The sequence below is a fragment of the Triturus cristatus genome, chromosome 8 (assembly GCF_964204655.1).
Source record: "Triturus cristatus chromosome 8, aTriCri1.1, whole genome shotgun sequence".
NCBI classification, from domain to species: Eukaryota; Metazoa; Chordata; class Amphibia; order Caudata; family Salamandridae; genus Triturus; species Triturus cristatus.
The window spans coordinates 1,533,940,554-1,533,961,620 of record NC_140591.1 but is presented as its reverse complement, the minus strand read 5'-3'; the positions used below and the strand labels follow the sequence as shown (position 1 = coordinate 1,533,961,620).

At 47.1% G+C, this 21,067-nt stretch overlaps 1 protein-coding gene across 3 annotated transcripts in view; it reads left to right on the top strand.

Moving 5' to 3' along the window:
* PDE2A (phosphodiesterase 2A) overlaps window positions 1-21,067 on the top strand; it is a 1,179,840-nt gene that overhangs the window by 813,605 nt on the left and 345,168 nt on the right. The gene's annotated exons all lie outside the window — the stretch shown is intronic.

The following is a 21,067-nucleotide window of genomic DNA, read 5'->3' as shown; positions in this document are numbered from 1 at the left end:
AAACTCTGTAAAGTGACGCTAATGTGTGTGTGGTGAACAAAACCAATCTGTCCACTCAGCGACCACTTAGGAGGAGCGAGACAGAGACAGAAGGAGAGGGAATAAGTGGAAAAAGAGAGAGGGGGAGGGGCAGCTGCCAGTGGCAGAGCTGGAGAAGTGAACCCTGTTGTTTAAAAAAACATGAGAAAACGAAAGTAGCGCTGCACTGGAAAACTCTGTCAAGTGGCGCTAATGTATGTGGTTGTGAACAAAACCAATCTGGCAGCTTTTCGTATTTTGACCCTTTTTTGTCTCCGTCCCGAGGCTGCACCACGTATTACAGTACCTCCAGGAATGGCGCACTTTCTTACCTCAAATCAATCTGTACTCTTTGCAACACTAGGGAGGAGCAAGACAGTGACAGGAGAGGGAATAAGAGGAAGAAAGAGAGAGGGAGGAGGGGCAGCTGATGGCGACAGAGCAGGAGAAGTCAAAGTGTTTCTTTTCAGGAAGTGAGCAGGAGGTCACAGAAAGAGAGGAAATAAGAGGAAGAAATAGAGAGGGGGGCAGGGGCAGCTGCTGCCGTACCATATGTAAAGATAAAGCACAGCGTGCCGCACTGTAACCATTTAATAACAAAGGTAAATAAAATAAAATACCGGAGCCATACGAATTGGATCCACGGCACAGCACCCGGCTGACCGCCTTCTTCAGATTGCGGCCACTTTCCAGTGGTGGGAAGGAGGCCCAAAAAAACCTTGGGACTGCTGCAGTCTGAAGACGGACCTGGCGGGGTACTCCCTGCAGTTAAAGGGGTGCTTTTAAAAATGGATGGAAAGTGGTGGGCGCAGGGAGTGCATCCCCAAGAGAGATGCAGCGTCGAAGCCAGATACTTAATAAAAAGAAAAAACACAGCATGCCACGCTGGAACAGTTACAAATAAAGATAAAGCGTGGCATGCCATACTGCAACAATTGTAAAAAAATGGTTGCATGCATGTAAACAAAGAGTTCTCCCAACCAGCACAAAAGCAATCCAAGCGTAAGTATACTGTACTAGGCCGGTGCTCCTGGACAAAAAAACAGAAGTGAGGTATCGGCTTATAGAACCAATTAGGAAGCAGAAAAGAAGACCGAAAATGAACTCAGCCTATGGGAAGCAGCAGGCGGACTTACACTCCTTATAGTCAATACAACCATCTTGCGGACAGCACATGCACGCTGCCAAGCTCGACCCAAAAAGAGGTGCGTTCCTTTCCCATTCAGAAGAAAGACACGGAAACAAAATCCCACCACCTTAAAAGCAATCAGAAAACTGTTTTCTTTTCATACTTTTGGGTTCGAAAGTCCTTAATCAAATACCCGCCTCTCAGTACTCTTTTATATGCATATGCCACACATTCAAGGGAGTATGGAACACCCCTCTATTTGTGGGAGGGGAGAGTGCGAGAGGTAATTATACACACATTAAAATGGGTTTTATCCATAAAGGGTGCCCTAAGGATGCGAAGGCATGAAGATGTATCTAGGCTGGAGCATCATATTACAATGAGACAGAACTTTTAAGTGCCACATGTGGCATATATTTGGCACTAGACAATATTTGCATTATATCACATATCATATGGCATTGAGCTCTTCCCTGAAGCATGCTAAAGATAATTGAATTAGCCATAATTAAGATGTTTACACGTGAACAGTAACTGGAGCAAAATAAAGGAAAAACGTCTGTTTCGTTCCTATTTCTAGAGGCTAGAAACTAGAGTCATTACTCAATGTCGCTTCTCTTCTAACCACTGCTTACTCTTTTTTTCCCTCCCACAGAAAAAGAGATCCTGTTATCAGAAATTAATTACAGTTTACATTGGCAGCAGTGGGCCTCTCGAAAACAATTGCCTATGTCAATCTAATGAATTATTGTTTAGAGAAAAACAAATAGGCCATTAGCTGCAGGTAATGCTCTGTTCTGTGGGCTTTATTGCTGCAGTGTAACAACTCGAGGTGTTTTCCTCTGAAAAGGCCCGCAGCCAGTTCCACTCATTTATAATAATGAAATGCAAACTGCCTGGCTTGTAAATCCAATAAAGACTTGGAAGTGGTCCCGCCACCTCCATGATTATTCCTGCACTCCAGAACGCAGACAGGGGCATTGATTGCGCTGTGCAGAAAGCTGCGCGTTCAGGCCGGCCGTGCTGGTCCACACGCGCAGTGAAGGCGGCCATGTTGTTTTCATCGTGTGCTTATCAAGGGTAAATGAGCAGGTTCTGATTTTCGCTGTCTCATCTAGTCTTCAGTTTCCAGAAAACATTTGTAATGTTAATAATTATTAATGAAGCCATCAGGAAGTTTCAAGGGACTCACCAAAGGTAGGAGAAGCATCTTGGTGCAGCAAAGAGGCGTGGATGCAGTCTCATACAGCATATGCACGACCACAATCTCAAGCACAATGCTTGGACTTCTAATGCATGACAGCTTGGGCTCAAGATTCCAAGCTTGGTGCACAATTTAGGACTTAGAGGCCAGAAATTTCCCAAAACATGAGGACCTTGACATTCAGAGCTGGATTTAGAATATTGGGCAAACACAGGAGGAGAGGGTGCTGCTTTCGTGGCAAGATTGCTCAAGCAATCATCAACCCACTTGATGGTAGTAAGTCCAGAGGGAGCGAAACACACTTTTCTTAGAGACATACTGATGTTCTGCTAATGTAGAGAAATACTACTGTTGGTTACTGTACATGACCTTAAAGTATTGGAATATTACATGAGTTTTGCTTCAGAAAGGTACATAAAACATATGTTTTCTAACAGTGTACTACCAGGTTTGGTGTAAGCAGGGACTTTTTGTTTTTAATAAAACATATATAGGTATGTACAGGGACTTCCAGTCAGCCTTCTTCATCCATTTTCTGGCTGTAGTGTTGTTCATGGTTTGTTTCCACCCACCAGTGCAAACAGCAAGGAGCACTGGGCCAGCCCGCTTCAGCCATCAGCTCACCCGACTGTGAGTGACAGCCTTTTTGCCCCTGCTCAATGTTCATACCCGCACAATTAGTTGGCTAATAATCACTGTGAGTGATAACATTCTGCTCTTTGACAAGAGGCACATCTTCACAGAAAAAAGTGCACTCCAGAACCAAGGTCTATTCAGTTGTGAATTCAGGAGGGTTAGATGCCTCTTGAGCAATAAAGTTTTATAAAAACCAAAACATTGACTGTTACACCTGGGGGTCTCTAATTGGCACCTTTGTCCAAACAAGGACTCTTTCCTCTAGTCAGGGTAAAGGGGATACATACTTTGGATAACCCCTGCTCACCACCTTGGTAGCTTGGCACAAATAAAGGCTTGTCCCAAAGGCAATGTGTGAAGTATTTGTACTCAAAGCACACAGTAGTGCAGTAATAACACCATAAATGGACAAGACACCTTTTTAGAAAAATAAAGTATCTTTATCTAAACTCAACAAGACCAAAATGACAAAAACCCAACATACAGGTAGTAAAATAGCACTTCAAAACACTTACTTCCAAAATAAAGCTTGTAGAAAACAAATAGCTCCACTTGAGGCTATTACAACGTCATGACAGCAATAATTGCAAAATATGGCGCACACTGCGAGGTGCTCGGTGTCAGGCACGGAGTCACACGGACCCCCAAACAAACCGTACGTTTGGATAACAAAGTTTATGACGATGCACAGCGTCGTGGAGTTGAGGCGTCGTGCTAAGGTCGAGGCTGGCCCCCTGGTTGTCATAGGGGAAGCGAAGCATTGTATCCGCGAGGAGGCAACATGTTAAATCCAAGACAGGGGAAGTCGAATGCGTCGGCGGTGAGGTGTCGGTTTTGGTGAGGCAATGCAATGTCGGCGAGTTTGAAAAGTCACCCTCTGCAGTTATCGGTGCTGTGATAATAGGATGCAGGCACTTGCAGTGATGGAATCGGTGTGAGCGCTGGCGTCGGAAATTCTGATAACTGCAGGCGTCGGAGTTGCAGTGCAGGCCAGGCAGTGCATCATGCACGTCACGAGCCGTGCCCCTGCCATATCTAGAGGCAGGAATAAAATAGATATACCTCCTAGCCAGGTATTTTAACATTTCTCCACTCCCTCCCTTTCTAGACATAGACATCTTCTTTATCAGTGTATAAAGCCCAACAAGAGCTCCCACATAGTTTGTTGGTTGTAGCACGCCCCAACCTGCATCTGGATGGGCCCCATGATGAAGCATGCCACCAAGAGGTAACTCTGGTGGGTGTGGGCTTTACAAGAAAATAGTGTTTTTCTGACACAAGAGAGGTATCAAGGATACATTTACTGGGTTCTCTGTTTTTGATTTAAGATGTTTTTCTAGGGGATACATCTGGAAACCTGCAACCATCATAGCATTTCAGTGTTCATTCTTAGAAAGCTTTTCCAAACTCTAACATGCTATAATGCCAAATCATTTTTTGTAGGTGTTATTGTACACATGGTATTCAATAGCACTAGTGCATGCTTGCCCATATTTATGAATTAGCAATTTTTTTCCTTTTTATTTTGTCTCCATGGGTAAATATTTTCGCTGTTGAGACGTTTGTCCCCATAAACCAGCTCTAATTTTTGGGAATTTATGACACTCCTTGACAGGAGGAAATTGTTTACCATTTTCAGGGTGGAAGTTTATGAATACCGAAAAGGGTGCACAAACTTTCAAAGTTTTTGAAACCTTTTACACATATTCTCCACCAACACACTCACTGTGCAAGCACATATAATTAAATTACATGGATAGGTTTGTGTGTGCAATTTTGTTAAGGGTGCAAAATCACCTTTTGTGAAAAGGTGCTTTAATACTCTAAGAAAGGTTGATTCTCACATAAAAGCATAGGTTACTCATGCTACCAGCTTTGGGATGTGAGCTTCATATCTCAAAACTTTAGCTGTAGTTTTAAGACATTCATGTTGGTATCCATAATTATTAGGAGAAAAGCATATCTTCAACTGAAGCATACAAATATTTTCTTCCAGAGCTCCAATATCCCATTCTTAGGTACTTGTGAACGGTACACAGGTAGATGATTGCCACGTGTGATGCTACACCGCAGACAACCACACGTGGTATTACAGATAGGTCTGGAGAATCTAATCTTCCCTTTGACAGGTCAGGTTGACTCATGGACGGATGAGTCCCGCTTTTGGACTCTACAGGCAGTCTTTGACATTTTAATATGGCTCAATCAGGAGCCAGCGATTGCAGGTAACCTTTTGTTCGTTGCTAGTCAGGGACGTGCGCCTGGCGGAGGAGGTTAAAGAGATTGTCAGAATACCACCAAAGAGATTAACGGCTTTGAGTAGAAATGGAGATCGTCCTCTGCGATTCTGTCACTCCAGAGGCCGCCATTTGTCGCATGTCCTTCAGCGCTCCCAAGGTCTGGAAGGATCTGATAGGAGAAGGATAAACGCACAAAGAAAACTTCAAGCTCACAGCGGCTTTTGATGTGAGGAGTTCTGTGACCGAGATGTGGGGACTGTGATTCAGGCAGATGTGGAAGGGAAACAAATTGAAGGATCTGCAATATGGAGTAGGACAAGGTGCCAACGTTGGGTATTATGGACTTGCGGACGCTTTCTATTATCATTGCCGCATCCGGCTGGCAATGCCTTTCTTGAGGGCTACAGATAGCATTGCCAGTCTAAATATTTTTTCTTTCCAAAAGATTGCACTAATGGTACTAATACCCAGCTTTTTTGCGCAAAATTTCCGATAATTCTTGCATTGTGGAAAATGTATCCCCCGCAGAGGAAGAGATTGCGAAGTGCACTATTTCAAGAGTAAGGTTTTCTCATAGGCACATATAGTTTAGGTGTTCTCAAAAAACAATTAGTATACAAGACCCTGATTCCACGAATCAGAAGCAATGACCTTTTAGAAATGCGGCGTACACCTACAATTACATTTCCACATTCGTAAGTTTTGTAGTAGAGATAAAAGAACCCTAGCTCTTCAGAATGTATTAAGCACCCCCAAAATTGTAGGTTAATAAAACTACTCCATTACATAGCAAAAGTATCCACGGTCGGAAAGGGAATTCATCACTTCCATATTTTATGTGTGTAGACGAAGGACTTTCTCCACAAGCTAATATAAATTAATTATGGACTTTTTAATTTTTTATTGTGCAAAAGTAAATTTTTCCACGGCTTACTCATACAGAATTTCCATCTAGTGGAAAATACGTTGGTTTAAAGTTTGCCCATAGTGCCTGCTCCTGGAAATCACATATGCTGTAGATTTCTAGGATTTTCCACCAATTCTTTGTGAAGTCCCAAAAAGACAAAGATTTATTCAAATAGAGAATAATAGAGAAGTGAATTTCTGTCTTCTGTGAGCTCTGCTTTGTGAATAGCTTTTTTGTGTCTTTGCTTTCACTAAAGGTCAGACGTTTATCGCTGATCTTTGAAAGACTGTTATATTTCACAAATAGTAATTAGGCCCTACATACCAAGCCTTATATTTATCGAAGGCAGGACCATGCTTGCCCTTTAAACGAATGGCGACACAGTTTATCTTTTGTGACTCCTCACTTATGTACTTTCAAAAAGTGTGACTTAGCCTGTTAGCATGGTCGTTTCTGCTTTGACAGATGAGACCAAATACTGAGAAAATTCCAACAATGATGTATGACCTTTGTTCAAAATTGTACCTCACCGCCCCATACAAAGTAAGGGATTTGTTAATGCTGAGTCATTGCATTGCATTGATGAGTAGTTGTCTAGGTGGGAGCATGAGCCTCCTTCTAGCAGAGCCAGGTCCACTGTGGATTATTGAATTTTTCCTTTGGTGGAGAACAGTAAGGCTTCCTCGTGGACTTTGGTGTGCAACTTCATGTAAACCAAATGGTTTTAGCTCACTGTGTGCACTTTCATCTGCTGCTATTCTTTGTATTCAAAAGCAGTAAAACACACTATATCAAACACATATATTTTGGCAAAGTTTTTTCAGCTGGTTAAACTCTAGTACATAACTCAAGGGAAGCTCATTTATTTCCTGGGTCTAAAAGCAAGGAGCATGGTGTGCAGGGTTGTTGGAAGCAACACTTTGCCATTCTCTGAAATGCCCCACATCATGTTGTGATGTTACTTTGTATTCCTTTGTTCCATACTGAGTACACGTAGAAGATCATGAGGGAGAAGTCAAATACTGAAATTTTGAAAGCAAATACGAAATTCAATTAAACACTCAAATGATGATTTTCTTACTCTTTTTAATTGCTCAGCTTTCCTGCTCCTGCAAACCCCAGGACTCTGAAATATGGTTTAGAGCTGAATTATTTTTGAGGAATTGGTGTTGGAAAAGGATTATTTCTGAACGGTAGACAGGTGGACTTTCGAGCTCTAACTAACAGTTCGCTGAATGACTAAGGGCCTGGTTACGATGTTGGTGGATCAGATGCTCCGTCACAAACGTGATGGATATCCCATCCACCGTATTACAAATCCGTTATATCCTATGGAACTTGTAATACGGCAGACAGGATATATGTGACGTTTGTGGCGGAGTTTCCCATCCACCGTATTACAAATCCATTATATCCTATGGAACTTGTAATATGGCAGACAGGATATATGTGACGTTTGTGGCGGAGTTTCCCATTCACCGTAATACAAGTCTGTTGGAAGTTGTAATATGGCGGTCTAGATAACCGTCACGTTTGTGACAGAGTATTCCATCCTCCAAGACCGTAAGCAGACCCTAATTCTAAGAAAAACCTCTATATGATATGGAAATGCTTATTAAAAAAAACAATAAAATGTGTTTAAAAATGTACCAATCATTTTCGTAATGCCCTTATTTTGACAAATTGATACCAGTGCAGACATAAAGGGCAATGTGGCACGTAGTACAAGCTTGAATAATTGTAATGGGTTCAGCATCCTTAAACAATATTGCTACACTCATGTAAGTTTATGTGTAATTCATGGAAGTTAAATTTTCCCTCTGTAAAGTTCAGCTGACTGAAGAAGACACCTCCAACCTTGACAGCATGAAGTGGAGCCCTGCTCACCGACTAAGCAAACGTATTGATCGTCACAGCTCCTGATGCCCTCGGCATTTCAGGAAGCTCAGGCGGGGCCACTCTCACTTGGTTAGGTCTGACCTGCCTCTTGACTTCCCAAACATGAATCATTGTTGAGGCTTGAAGTGTGCAGAGGGATCAGAGATCTGCAAACTCCACAAACTTATTCTCAGCAAACATTCTTACTGGACTAACTCTAGTTATTATCTGACCTACAAGGTTCTCTAGAGCTCAAGTTTGAAGTTTGAGGCAAATTCAGTTTCCCATTTTAACACATAAGTTGCAAAAATACTACAACATGCATTCCATACATAAGCAGCAACAATACTGCAACATGCATTGCATACATAAGCAGCAAAAAACTGCAACATGCATTCCTTACATACGTAGCAAAAATAATGCAACATGCATTCCTCCTTAAATAGCAAAAATAATGCAGCATGCATTCCATGCCTAAGTGGTAACAATACTGCAACATGCATTGCATACATAAGCAGCAAAAAACTGCAACATGCATTCCTTACATACGTAGCAAAAATAATGCAACATGCATTCCTCCTTAAATAGCAAAAATAATGCAGCATGCATTCCATGCCTAAGTGGTAACAATACTGCAACATGCATTGCATACATAAGCAGCAAAAAACTGCAACATGCATTCCTTACATACGTAGCAAAAATAATGCAACATGCATTCCTCCTTAAATAGCAAAAATAATGCAGCATGCATTCCATGCCTAAGTGGTAACAATACTGCAACGTGCATTTCATACCCAAGAAGAAGCAAAAATACTCCAACAAGCATTCCATGCATAAGCAGCAAAAATACTGCAACAAGCATTCCATACATAAGCAGCAAAAATACTGCGACGAGCATTCCATGCACAAGCAGCAAAAATACTGCAACACGCATTCCATGCACAAGCAGCAAAATACTGCAACATGCAGTCCATCCGTAAGCAGCAAAAATACTGCAACAAGCCTTCCTTACATACGTAGCAAAAATAATGCAACATGCATTCCTCCTTAAATAGCAAAAATAATGCAGCATGCATTCCATGCCTAAGTGGTAACAATACTGCAACATGCATTGCATACATAAGCAGCAAAAAACTGCAACATGCATTCCTTACATACGTAGCAAAAATAATGCAACATGCATTCCTCCTTAAATAGCAAAAATAATGCAGCATGCATTCCATGCCTAAGTGGTAACAATACTGCAACATGCATTGCATACATAAGCAGCAAAAAACTGCAACATGCATTCCTTACATACGTAGCAAAAATAATGCAACATGCATTCCTCCTTAAATAGCAAAAATAATGCAGCATGCATTCCATGCCTAAGTGGTAACAATACTGCAACGTGCATTTCATACCCAAGAAGAAGCAAAAATACTGCAACAAGCATTCTGTACATTAGTAGTAGAACTACTGCAACATGCATTCTGTACATGAGTAGTAAAAATACTGCAAAATGCATTCACCCATGAGTAGCAAAAATATTGCAACAAGCGTTCCATACCTAAGAAGCAAAAATAGTGCAACATCTATTTGCTTTAGGGGTATGTTAACCTCTCTATTAATGTGGCAATATTTTCTCTGTCTTAAGCTTGTACACTTTCCTTTTCTCGTGCTCATACTTTGGGTTTTCTTGCCTTCGGGATGAAGCTGTGTTCTAAACAATTTTTTACATGTGCAAAGAGATGTATAAGCACCAGTGCTTTAAATGGGCCGGTACGCACCGGTACTGAGTACCGGCACTTAGATTTATCACTCTGAGTACCAGCACTTCTCTACTGCCGAGGAGAGTACCGATACTCATTAAACGCTGGTGCTGGCGGCCTTTCATTGATAGCCAAGGCACTTCTGTAGACCTGAGCTAAACCCAGCTGAACAATTCAGCGTGGGCTCATTTGCATACCGTCCGGGTGTTCACCATCATGCTGTGTTGCAAACACAGACATGGAGGCAGCCCAGTGGTGACAGCGTGATTAAGAAAGCAGTGGGAGGGGAGGAGCCTAGCGCGCAACCAAGATGGCCGCGTAGGTGCGAGGCTCCCGAGGACCTCCGCGACCTCCTGCATAAATCCTGACAGAATCCTGTCCCAGATGAGGGGACTGTATTTGTGAGCCCGAGCAGAGGTGACGCCCGTTTTCCGTTTTTAAATCGGACCTCGGACACCGGCAGGAGCATCGATTGAGGTTTGCGGCCTTCTCCACGCCGGCCCCCCGTATTGGAGTTGTGGGGCGATCCGGACACAAAGTGAACAACAGCGGCGGGCGAGGCTGGGTGGCTCGCGTGCCCCGCACTTTCACTTTCGCTTTTGCGCCCTCCTCGCTGCCAGGCGAGGTTGGGTTGCGGGGCGGTGTGCGGTGCTGTGGCCTCGTTGGGCTGCCCTGCCGGCCCGCCGGCTGCGAACCGTCCTGAGGAGCGGTGGTCGCCCCCCCCCCGGCGCCCTTGAACGGGATTGTCTGCCCCCTTTTTGAGGAGATTGGCTCGATTTGGGGATTGCGACCATGGCCACAAAACAAGATGGCGACCGGGCCAAGGTGAAGTCGACCCGTCGTGGCACGGCCCAACAATCCAATAACATGGACCGCTACACCCTCCAGAAGGGATCTCCAGAGGTGCTGCGTAGGTCCCCCACGGGCCCGACTGATGCTCCTGTCCCGCCCACGGACCTGACCCTCCGGGACGTCATGGGCGCCATCGCCGAGATGAAGGCCTCGGTGGACCAGCGCTTTGACACTCTGGCGCAGAAGATCGACTCGGTCCTCGTGGACGTGGGCCTCGTGAGAGCCGATCTGTCTAAAACGAATGACCGGGTCGATTCTTTGGCCCACTCTACCTCGGGCCTCACAACTGACGTGGCGGCCCTCCAACAGGAGGTGCGCAGGCTTGGCCAGGCGAGCGCCCTGATGAATCGTCGACTGGAGGATTCCGAGGGTCGGGCCCGGAGAAACAACTTCCGCATTATCGGGGTGCCAGAGGGACGAGAGGCGGAGGCAGCGGATCTGTTCGTGGAGGACCTGGTCCTCACCCACCTACAGCCTCGGGGGCTGAGCAAATTCTTTGCAGTGGAGCGGGCCCATAGGGTCCCCGGGGGTAGGCCTAAGATCGGCGCCCCTCCGAGGCCTCTCATCGCCCGGATCTTCAATTTTAGGGACAGAGACGCTATCCTGCAGACTTCTAGGCTCCAAGGGCCAGTCAGACTTGACAACATGGATATTAATTTCTATCCTGACTTTACCCCGGCGGTCCAAAAGCAGAGACTAAGCTTTCTGGGTGTCAAACGTCGCCTACGAGACCTGAATCTCAAATATTCGATGCTTTTTCCAGCTAAGCTGAGGGTGGAGGTAGATGGCCGCACGCACTTTTTTGATCGTCCCGAGGCGGCCGGGGACTGGCTGGACTCTTTGCCCGGGGATGGGGGCCGGGGGGGCGGGGGGGGTGCGGTTGGTGGGGAGGGCCCGCCGGGTCAGGCCTAAGGGACTAATGGTAGGCCTTGCTCCGGGCTGTGTTATTGTCACCATTGTCACCATTGACTATTAGGGTAAGTTCCCCTCCTGTGGAGGTCGTGCGGGGTCTGTTGGGGGATCTCCCTCCTCCTCTGGGGGACTAGTTAGTTTTCTTTCTATGGGGCGACAGGCACACTGCACTTTGGGGGGGCTGTTTGGGCTCATGCAGGGGTGCAGGGTGGGGGGAGTTCTGTTGGGATGGGTGGGTTGGGGTGGGGTGTGGTTCGTTTCTACCGCAAGGCAAGCCCTTTATTGTACTGGTGTTTTTGAGTTGCTCTCGGGGGGACAAATGATGGCATCTGTATGTGATGGGGGGTAGGGACCTGACTTTGCTGTCCTGGAACGTTAACGGGCTGGGGGATAGGATTAAGCGGGGTGTGGTCCTGCAATATCTGAAACGGATTTCGCCCGATGTGGTCTTTCTGCAGGAGACACACCTTATTGGTAACTCCTTTTGTGCCATGAATCGACGTGGTTATCGTTTGGTGGCCCACTCGGGCTTTACGTCAGGCTCACGAGGGGTGGGCATTATGGTCAAGACCTCGCTCCCGCTAGAAATAGATGAGGTGCGCCATGATGAGAGGGGACGCTACACTGTTTTGGTGGGGAGAATGGAGGGCAAAGTAGTCGTCTTTGTCTCAGTGTACGTCCCACCGGGGTTACAGTCCACCACCTTTGCGGACCTGGGACGCCTCCTTCTTGACCTTCCGGGGGGGCTTCTGGTGGTCGGGGGGGACTTCAACGCGGTGGTTTCTGGGACTATGGATCGTTATCCCCCTAGGGACCTCCCCCGGGCACAGGCGTGGCTGTCGGGCCTTTTGGACACACTGGGATTGGTGGACTGCTGGCGTTTAAAGCATCCCACTCAGCTGCAGTACACCTTCCATTCGGGTGCCCATGGTAGCCTTTCGCGGCTTGATCATATCCTTGTCCCTGCGGCCTATGCCGGGAGGGTGGGGGAGGTGCGCCATTTGGCGAGGGGCATTTCAGATCACTCCCCGCTCCTGTTGCACTTTGATGTCTTCCCGAGGGGGGAGGGCAGGGTAGCTCCAATCAACGCTTGGTACCTGCGCGACCCCACTATTCGCGCTGACTTGATTAAATCCTTGCAACGGTATTTCGAGGAGAATGTGGGGTCAGTCCTATCGGCTATCTCCCTGTGGGAGGCTTTCAAGACAGTGCTGAGAGGGGAGGCCCTCTCCTTCATTTCCCATGCCCGGAGGCGCGCACAGGAGGAGGTGACCCGGATGGAGGCCGAAATTACTGAATTGGAGGGTGATTTGGGGAGTGGGGTGACTGACGCTGCGCTCCACGTTCTGCACCTTAAGCAGGCGGCCTATAGGGCCCTCGTCACGGAGGCGGCCAGGGGCCTCAGCAGAGAGCAACAGGGGCGATTGTATGATGTGGGTGATAAGGCGGGCAAGTTGATTGCGTGGCTGGATAAGAAGGAGAGAGCGAGTCGTGTGGTCCCGCTGATTGAGAAGACGGATGGTGTGCGTGTCATTGAGCCGGAAGGCATTGTTTCTTGCTTCGCGGATTATTTTCGCGAGGTATATTCCCCGGTTTCTCCCTGCTCGGAGGAGGATTCCCATGCCCTGCTGCGTGACATCGCGCTCCCCTCCCTTTCTGTGGAGGACAGGGAGTTGCTGGATGCCGCCCCCACCTCGGACGAAATCGCCCTCGCCATCCGCTCGGTCGCTTCTGGCAAGGCCATGGGCCCGAACGGCATTCCCATCGAGTTATACAAGCTGCGACCGGATGTACTGGCACCCCACCTCCGCGCAATGTTCCTTGCGGCCCACTCGCGGGGCTCCCTCCCACCGGACCAGCGTCTGGCTACCATCGTGGTCATCCACAAGGAGGGGAGACCTCGAGATCGGGTCACATCCTATCGGCCTATCTCGCTCTTGAATGCGGAACCTAAAATCCTCGCCAAGGTGCTCGCCAACCGGCTGGTCGGCGTGGTGGGCGACCTGGTCCACCAAGACCAGTCCGGCTTTATCCCCCACCGCAATACGGCTCTTAATCTGCGACGCCTGCACGGCGTGCTAGCGCGTGTTCCGTTCGTGCGGGAGCCGGCCATCTTGGCGTCTTTGGACGCCACTATGGCGTTCGACACACTCGAGTGGCCATACATCTGGGCGATGCTGGCGAAATTTGGCTTTGGGCCGGGTTTCATCAGCTGGGTCAAATTGTTGTACTCGGACCCACTTGCACAGGTGGTGGTAAATGGTCGAGTCTCGGCCCCATTCGGGCTGGGACGGGGCACGCGACAGGGTTGCCCCCTGTCGCCGCTCCTGTTCGCACTAGCCTTGGAGCCCCTGGCGGAGTGGCTGCGGTGGCACCCTTCTATCCGAGGTCTCCGTTGGACCCCTGAGTATGAGGACCGAGTGTCTCTCTATGCAGACGACATCCTTTTGTACTTGGCCTCCCCGCGCAAATCACTGATTGTCCTGGTTGATGTTCTGCACTCTTTTGGCCGCAATTCAGGCCTTGTCATCAACTGGGCCAAATCCTGTGTCTATGTGCTTTCCGGGGAGGCTCCTGTCCTCCCGCGGGGCTGTCCGATCCAGATTGCCTCGGAGGGATTTCGATACTTGGGTGTCTACATTACGCTGGACCCGGTGGCCCGCTACGAGCGAAATTTGCTTCCCCCCCTCCGGCGCTTGAAGGAGGATGTCGCGCGCTGGAGGCGCTTGCCACTCTCGCCGCTCGGCCGGGCGGCGTTGTTCAAGATGATGTCACTGCCGCGCTTCCTGTACGCTCTCCAGAACACTATGGACTTGGTCCCAGCGCGCTACTTCCGTGAAGTGGAAGGTTTACAGCGCCGCCTGTTCTGGGATGGGAGGCCGCGTATAGCCTTGGCAAAGTTGACGCTCCCGTGGTACGACGGAGGGATTGCCCTCCCGGATATTAAACGGTATTACTGGGCCTCCCAGTTAGCTGCAATTAATCAGGGCCTCTATGGGCCCGCCCTAAACCCGGCATTTGAAATGGACAAGATGCTCCTACCCGGTGGCGACTACAATCGAGCGCTCTACGCTAGTGTGCCCGATTCCCGCTTGACGGGACCCACGCGGGTCATGGTGCGAGTATGGCACGCGGCTAATGCAGCTATGGGTTGGAAGGACCGTTTGACCCGGGCGTCACCGCTGTATGCGTCTGAGAGGTTGGGCTCTCTGTGGACCTCGAAGGGCTTTGAGCAGTGGGACACTATAGGCATCAGTACAGTGGGGGATCTCTGGACGAGGGGAGGATTTAAAACATTCGAGACGTTGCAGGCGGAGTTTCAGCTGCGGGGCAGTGAACACTTTCGGTACCTGCAGGTCCGTCACGCGCTGGGCTCCGTCTTCCCAGACGTGGCCTCCATCCCGGAGTCCTCCCCCCTGGAGGATCGAGTGCTAGATGGCCATGTTCCGGACAGCACGATCTCCCTCATTTACAAGAAATTGATAAATGATCGTTTGGGCTTACTGACTGGCCTCCGCGAGGCCTGGGTTGCCGATGGGCTGGAGTTGGACGACGAGGACTGGATTTCCGCGTTGGCCTCTCCGAAGGAGGTGGCCATCCCGGCTCGCCTTCGTTTCGTCCAGCTTAAGATACTCCACCGGGTGTACATGACGGGGCCAAGGCTTCTGCGTATGGGCTATGCCGAGGACGGTTTGTGTAAGCGTGGGTGTGGTGCTTCAGCGACCTTTTTGCACATTTTGTGGGAATGCCCGAGGGTGGAGCGATTCTGGCGTGGTGTGCATGAGGTCCTGCGAGCGGTTACGCATGTCGCGCTGTTGCCTGAAGCGAGGAGATGTTTGCTGAATGTGTGGGAACCGACCGATTACTCGGTTCCGCAGACGCGATGGGTGACTCTGGGCTATATGGTGGCTAAACGGGACGTTGCACAGCTGTGGGGATCCCAGAGGTCCCCGGCGGTGTCGGCCTGGAAAGAACACATGGATTGGTGCATGTTCCGAGAAAAGGTGGTGTATGTGGCGCGGGGTAAGCCTGGGGCATGGGTGAAGATATGGGGCCCCTGGAACGCCTACCGCGGGGATATCTGCGAGCCGCCGTTGTTGCCTCCCGCTTCACCAGCTCCATCCCCCTAGTTTGCTCCCTCCCTCAGTTTCGAGCACAGTATTCTCCCGGTCCCAGACCTGTTTCCCTTCCCCTCTCGGGGGTTTTCAGTGGTTGGTTTGGGGTCCCCCATTTGAGGAGCACGTGCTGCCACTTTCGATCGTGGGTTGCCTTGCGGGTGTGTGTTTATTTATGTTGTTGTGTTGTATAAAATGAAACCGTATTGTGGGCTCAGAGCCACATGGCCCGCGTTGTGGATACCTCCTGCCTTAGTGTCTATGTAAAGCTAAGTGCCTCACTGTATGTATGTCATTTGTTATCGTCACTTTAGCGGCCGGCCAGAAGGTTGTAGGCCCCTACCTGTATATATTTGAGATTGCAATAAACGGTTTCAAAAAAAAAAAAAAAAAAAAAAAAGAAAGCAGTGGGAGGTAACCAGGTTCAAATGGCTTTAATCCCACCTGATTCTTTTGTTAAGTGTCTGCTTATGTTTGTCTGCTTGCCTGTGTGTTTGCCTGTGCTTGTTTTTGTGTGAGACAAAAACGAGAGAAAGGGGGCGAGAATAGAGAGACTCTTGGAAGTTATATTAAAGGAAATGTGTGGAATGCTTTGTGTGTGCATGTCTGCTTCTTTCTTTCTGTGTCACTCCAGAATATATAGAATTGTGCCAAGCAACAGCAATTAACAGTATTGATGTTGCACATATTACAAAACAAGGAAATGGTAAAATATCGCCGCACTTGGCTTTCGTTGTGTGTAATGAGCAAACAAACCTGCTTTGTTTATTGAAAGACATTTCTCATGTGTTTTGGTATGTGCTGCAAGTTTAATCGAAGTCAATAATTATCGCATGTCTTGCCTTAAGCCCCGCCCCAAGCCCCACCTACTCGCCATATTTAAATGAGTACCTGCACTATTTCCCCCCCATTTAAAGCACTGATAAGCACACTCGTGTTACACGTACTAAGCAATGGTTTCACAGTGCCCTTCCTCCATTTCCCTTGTGTAAAAATATTTCTGTACATTTCCTAGAGCAAAATGTGTCTGCTCCCTTCAGTGTTCTGTTAAAAAGCAGCACAGTAGATGCATCCTGTGTTGCAGCAGTGTGGAGTTTCTGTGGTGTACTGTCTGTGCGCTCGAGGCATTTTATACCTTTGCTTGGCTCTCACACAGTCCAGCAATTTGCTTAACCTCTTGAGTGCCCATGACAAGATGGTCTCGTCATGGGCCGCGGTTGCGCTGTGCCCATGACGAGACTATCTCGTCATGAACCCCGCCCGCTAATGAAAGGGCCGGCACAGGGCGGGGAAAGGGCGGGGCACTCAAGGGGTTAAATATAAATTCCAAAGTAGCCGTAGCAGCCCAAGGTCCGTATTTAGGCCATTCCATTCTTCAAGGCGCACTTAACTTCCTGGCACACATTTCCGGAGAGATAATGAACTCATTACTGTCCCCGGATGAGTACAATTATTTCCATAACAGACCTTTCAAATGCCATTTTTGGAGGGCTTTGCACTGCATTAGATCATGAATGTGAGCCGCAGTCATGGCGGGGCACCATCAGCAGCCGCAGATATGTATTGAACAATGGAACTGACACTGGGGAATCATTGTCTGTGTTTGGAGTAAGGTGCAGCTCATTCCTTGTCAATTCCAATCATGTCGTCTGTCATATACACTGATCGATCAATTATACAGCTACAGACTTTCCATTAGACCAAGTGTGCATTCCAAATGTCCCAAATTCTAGATGCAATTGCCAATTTGTGGCCTTCTGTGTCTCGGGCCTCCAACAAATCTCCAAATGTTGCAAGCCTCATGTTTTCCGAACGCATGATTTAATGAATGAGTGGCCCGGGTTATGCTCCTAACTTGCCTGACGTTGCAGCGCCTAAATATGAGACGAGAAGTAGAGATGTAAGACAGTAACAGGTCCGATTTGCGACACATTAGGACACATTGAACTTCAAAAGTGTAAATGTGGAGCAGCACAGAGTGGAAATTCTTGAAAAAACCTTGTGGGTGGTCTTTTTCAAATGCCTACCTCCTGCCTGTCTGGTCTCAGGTTTGTACTGGTGCACAAGAGGGACATAAATCAGAGCTTAATTGGTACCGGTGGTTTCCGGTGCTCAGCACCGGCTCTTAATCATCAACACCAGTGCCCTTCATGAGCACTAGTTAAGGACACATTTATTTTTGGAAGGTACGGGGAGATGAAGTTATTTGCCCAGAATCACAGGATGTTGAGCCAACGCCAAGACTCGAATCTGGCTCACCAGCCCTGAAGTCAGCAGCCCTGCCCATTATGCCACATCCTTTCCCCACTTTCAGGGTTAGTTGTTGGTTCTGCTTTAGACAGCTCTAACAGGAGAAATGGTCTGGTGCAAGCTGCCTCGTGACGAGAGCCCCGGCATTTGTTTTTTTTTTTTACAAATTAACCAGTAGGGACATTAGATGGGCGCCCACTCCATATTGACAGCGGTGTGTGAGGCCACCTATACCCTGAAGGCTAACTTTCACTTATACCAGATGACGCTGCAGCGAGCCACCCAGCACTGCGGAAGTGTTCTTGTAGCAAGAGTGATGCTGCCTGACGTTAATATCTACTCCCTTGGCAGGTGTTGGCATGAATCAGTAATCGAGTATTGAAATCTTGTTCTGGCCTTAGTGACAGTATCATGTTTTCTGCTGTCATAAGGAGAGATTGGCACTGAGCAGCACGCCTTCCTCCTTGCTACACTATGGGCAATCCCAGCCAATGGTAATGTAGCACTCAACCGCGTCACAGGCAGGCCCACTTTCTTAACACTGCCTCTGGGTGTTGCATACAAACTATGCAGAATCATACTCCGAAATGTTCTGAACATACATGAATGTGTGCATGGATTGACCCACAGATAGATATAAACATAACAGGATCTAACACTGATGTATCTGAGGTAAGCAGTGCTTGGTTTCCTAAAAAAAACTAGCTCCTCTGGGATTCTATTCTATGTTAGGTCACTAGAAAGCTAAAATAGATTAGAACAATGTATAGCACTTCCCAGGCTGTGATAGTTGAGTGCAGCATTGCATGGGCACAGGGAACCCCAAAAATGTCTACACCCCAAAAATATTACCCCAACTGTACACCTATGGACTGATGAATCAATGATGGTGTTCAGCCCCAATTTCATGAGGCAATGTGTTCCCGAGATAGGGCACCCCACAACATACCAAAATACAGTCAATGAAGTAAGGGCCAACTCAATGATTAACCTTTAGGTCAGAAAAAAATGAAAAGATTTATTACAAAAATTCAACGGGTGCCATACATAAGTCATAAATGCAAATGCATAAAGTCAAAGTCATGAAGGCTCTCAACAAATAGGACATTCAGAATAAGTGCATAATTAGCCCCAAAGGACCAGCAAAATCAAAGACCAATCATACAGCATCTCCGGTAGCTTCAGAAAAGTCCCAGAAAAGCTTCTCTGGTTTATTCCCCCAATCAGGGGTTTATATACTGAATTCTGCATAGGAAATCACAATTTTCTGTAGACTCGTGATGGAGTTAACAAAAGAATCCAAAAGACACACAATTGATTGACGGAATGCAGAACAAATCATACATTCACCCCCAGTCAAGAGATCTGGGTTAAATCCATCATTCTTTTGCTCACCATGCCACCCCAGTTTAGACCTGGCTATATGCAAATCAGTCTTGACAGCAAAAGAATCACCTCAGCAAATTAGAGAACAACTTTAGAGAGAATCATATTGCCGTAGCATCTAAGCACTATGCCACTAGATAAATATTGATTCTGCCCAAATATGTTAATGTAATCCGGAAGAACAAACTAGTTACATGATCAACTGCAAACTATTATTCATGAACAGGGACAGTGAGCAGAAGGACCAAGGAACATTTCATTTCTATGTCTGTGTTGAAAGGTTTCTTCCTAAACAGCAAGACCAGGGTCAATGGAACTAAACAAACAGGACTCTGCTTGACTGTGTGCTGCAGAAATAAGAAACTGGGAAATGTGCACGGGGCGACATCCATTTTGAACAAGATGGTGAGGTGACAGGGCCTAAATAGCGGTCTAGTTAAAATAATCCAGAAACACACACTTTAGTATATCATTGCAAAACATTCCAAGTGCATCAGTACTACGTGTGTGTATGTAAAAACGAGAGTAAATCCACATTCTGCATGTTGTTAATAATACAAAAAAATCTAAAATGCACAAAAACTTCTACACTTCTGCAACTGCATTTTGATACCTGAAATTATGTAATGCACTCAACATACATGTTTCATAGCTAATTATTAATCACGTGGGGAGAGCAACAGAACTATACACTGTGACTTGTGAAAGTGTCTGACTGGGCAAGAAGCTCACCTGCTCCATGGCTTCCTCAATTACTTGATTTCTGGGCAAAACTATTTTTGTTTTCAATTTTATATAGCGCGAACCCGACCCAAAGGTATTGGAGCGCTTTACATGAGCACCAGTTACATCACAGAAGGACACATTCATTTTTTGGTAGGCACAGGGAGATTAAAAGATTTGCCCAGAATCACAGAATGTTGAGCCTGCACTGAGACTCAAACCTGGTTCCCCAGCTCCAAAGTCAGCAGCTCTGGCCGTTAGGTCATATCTAACTTTGTCAGCAGGTTTAATCCGCCAAGGGCTGGAGTTTGGTGCTTACTCTAATTGATCTAGCACTTCCGGACCACAGATGGGACTGCAGATGGGCCTTGCACAGCAATGATCAGTATTGAACACAGTACCACCATGTGGTGGAGTTTATTAAATACATGCTGATGTTTATAAATAAGTGCTAGTGTAGAGCACCAGCCAACACTGGCACAAATTAAGCACTGCTCTAAAGACTCCAGACCCTCAGGGAAATGTCCAATGAGATAAACGGCCGGTCCAGCTGTGTTGAAAATATCCAGCATGTACGAAGTTCTTAATGTAGGGAGTTTTGTCTGCCATTATAGACATTATTGTTCCCTAGCTAAAATTGTTTCCACTAAATCAAAAAAAAAACAGGCCTACAGGTGAATCTTGACTGGCTATTGATATGTAATGGCATATATTGGCTCCAGTTCAAATTTTAAATTTCCAGACATAAGTGCCCCTTCTTTTCCACATATAAATATAGTTTTTGTACACAGGACTTAAAGCAGGAGTTTTGCCATTTTTAAGCAATCTAACTAAGGGGTGTTATTACTCAATGTCAATTTGCCAGCCTCACAAAGGCAAAAGGCTGTTCTAGTCCTTCAGTGTTTTGAACTTATGATTTGCAAGTTATGCAGATGTCAGAAGGTAGCGCTTCAGTAATCAGAGTGTTTATTATCAATATCATTCCTGCAAATATGGCATCAGTCGCACCCGCAGCTCCTGTGGTGCAAGGGGAGGGCCCAAGCTCCAGGGGCCCTCCCCTTGCCCC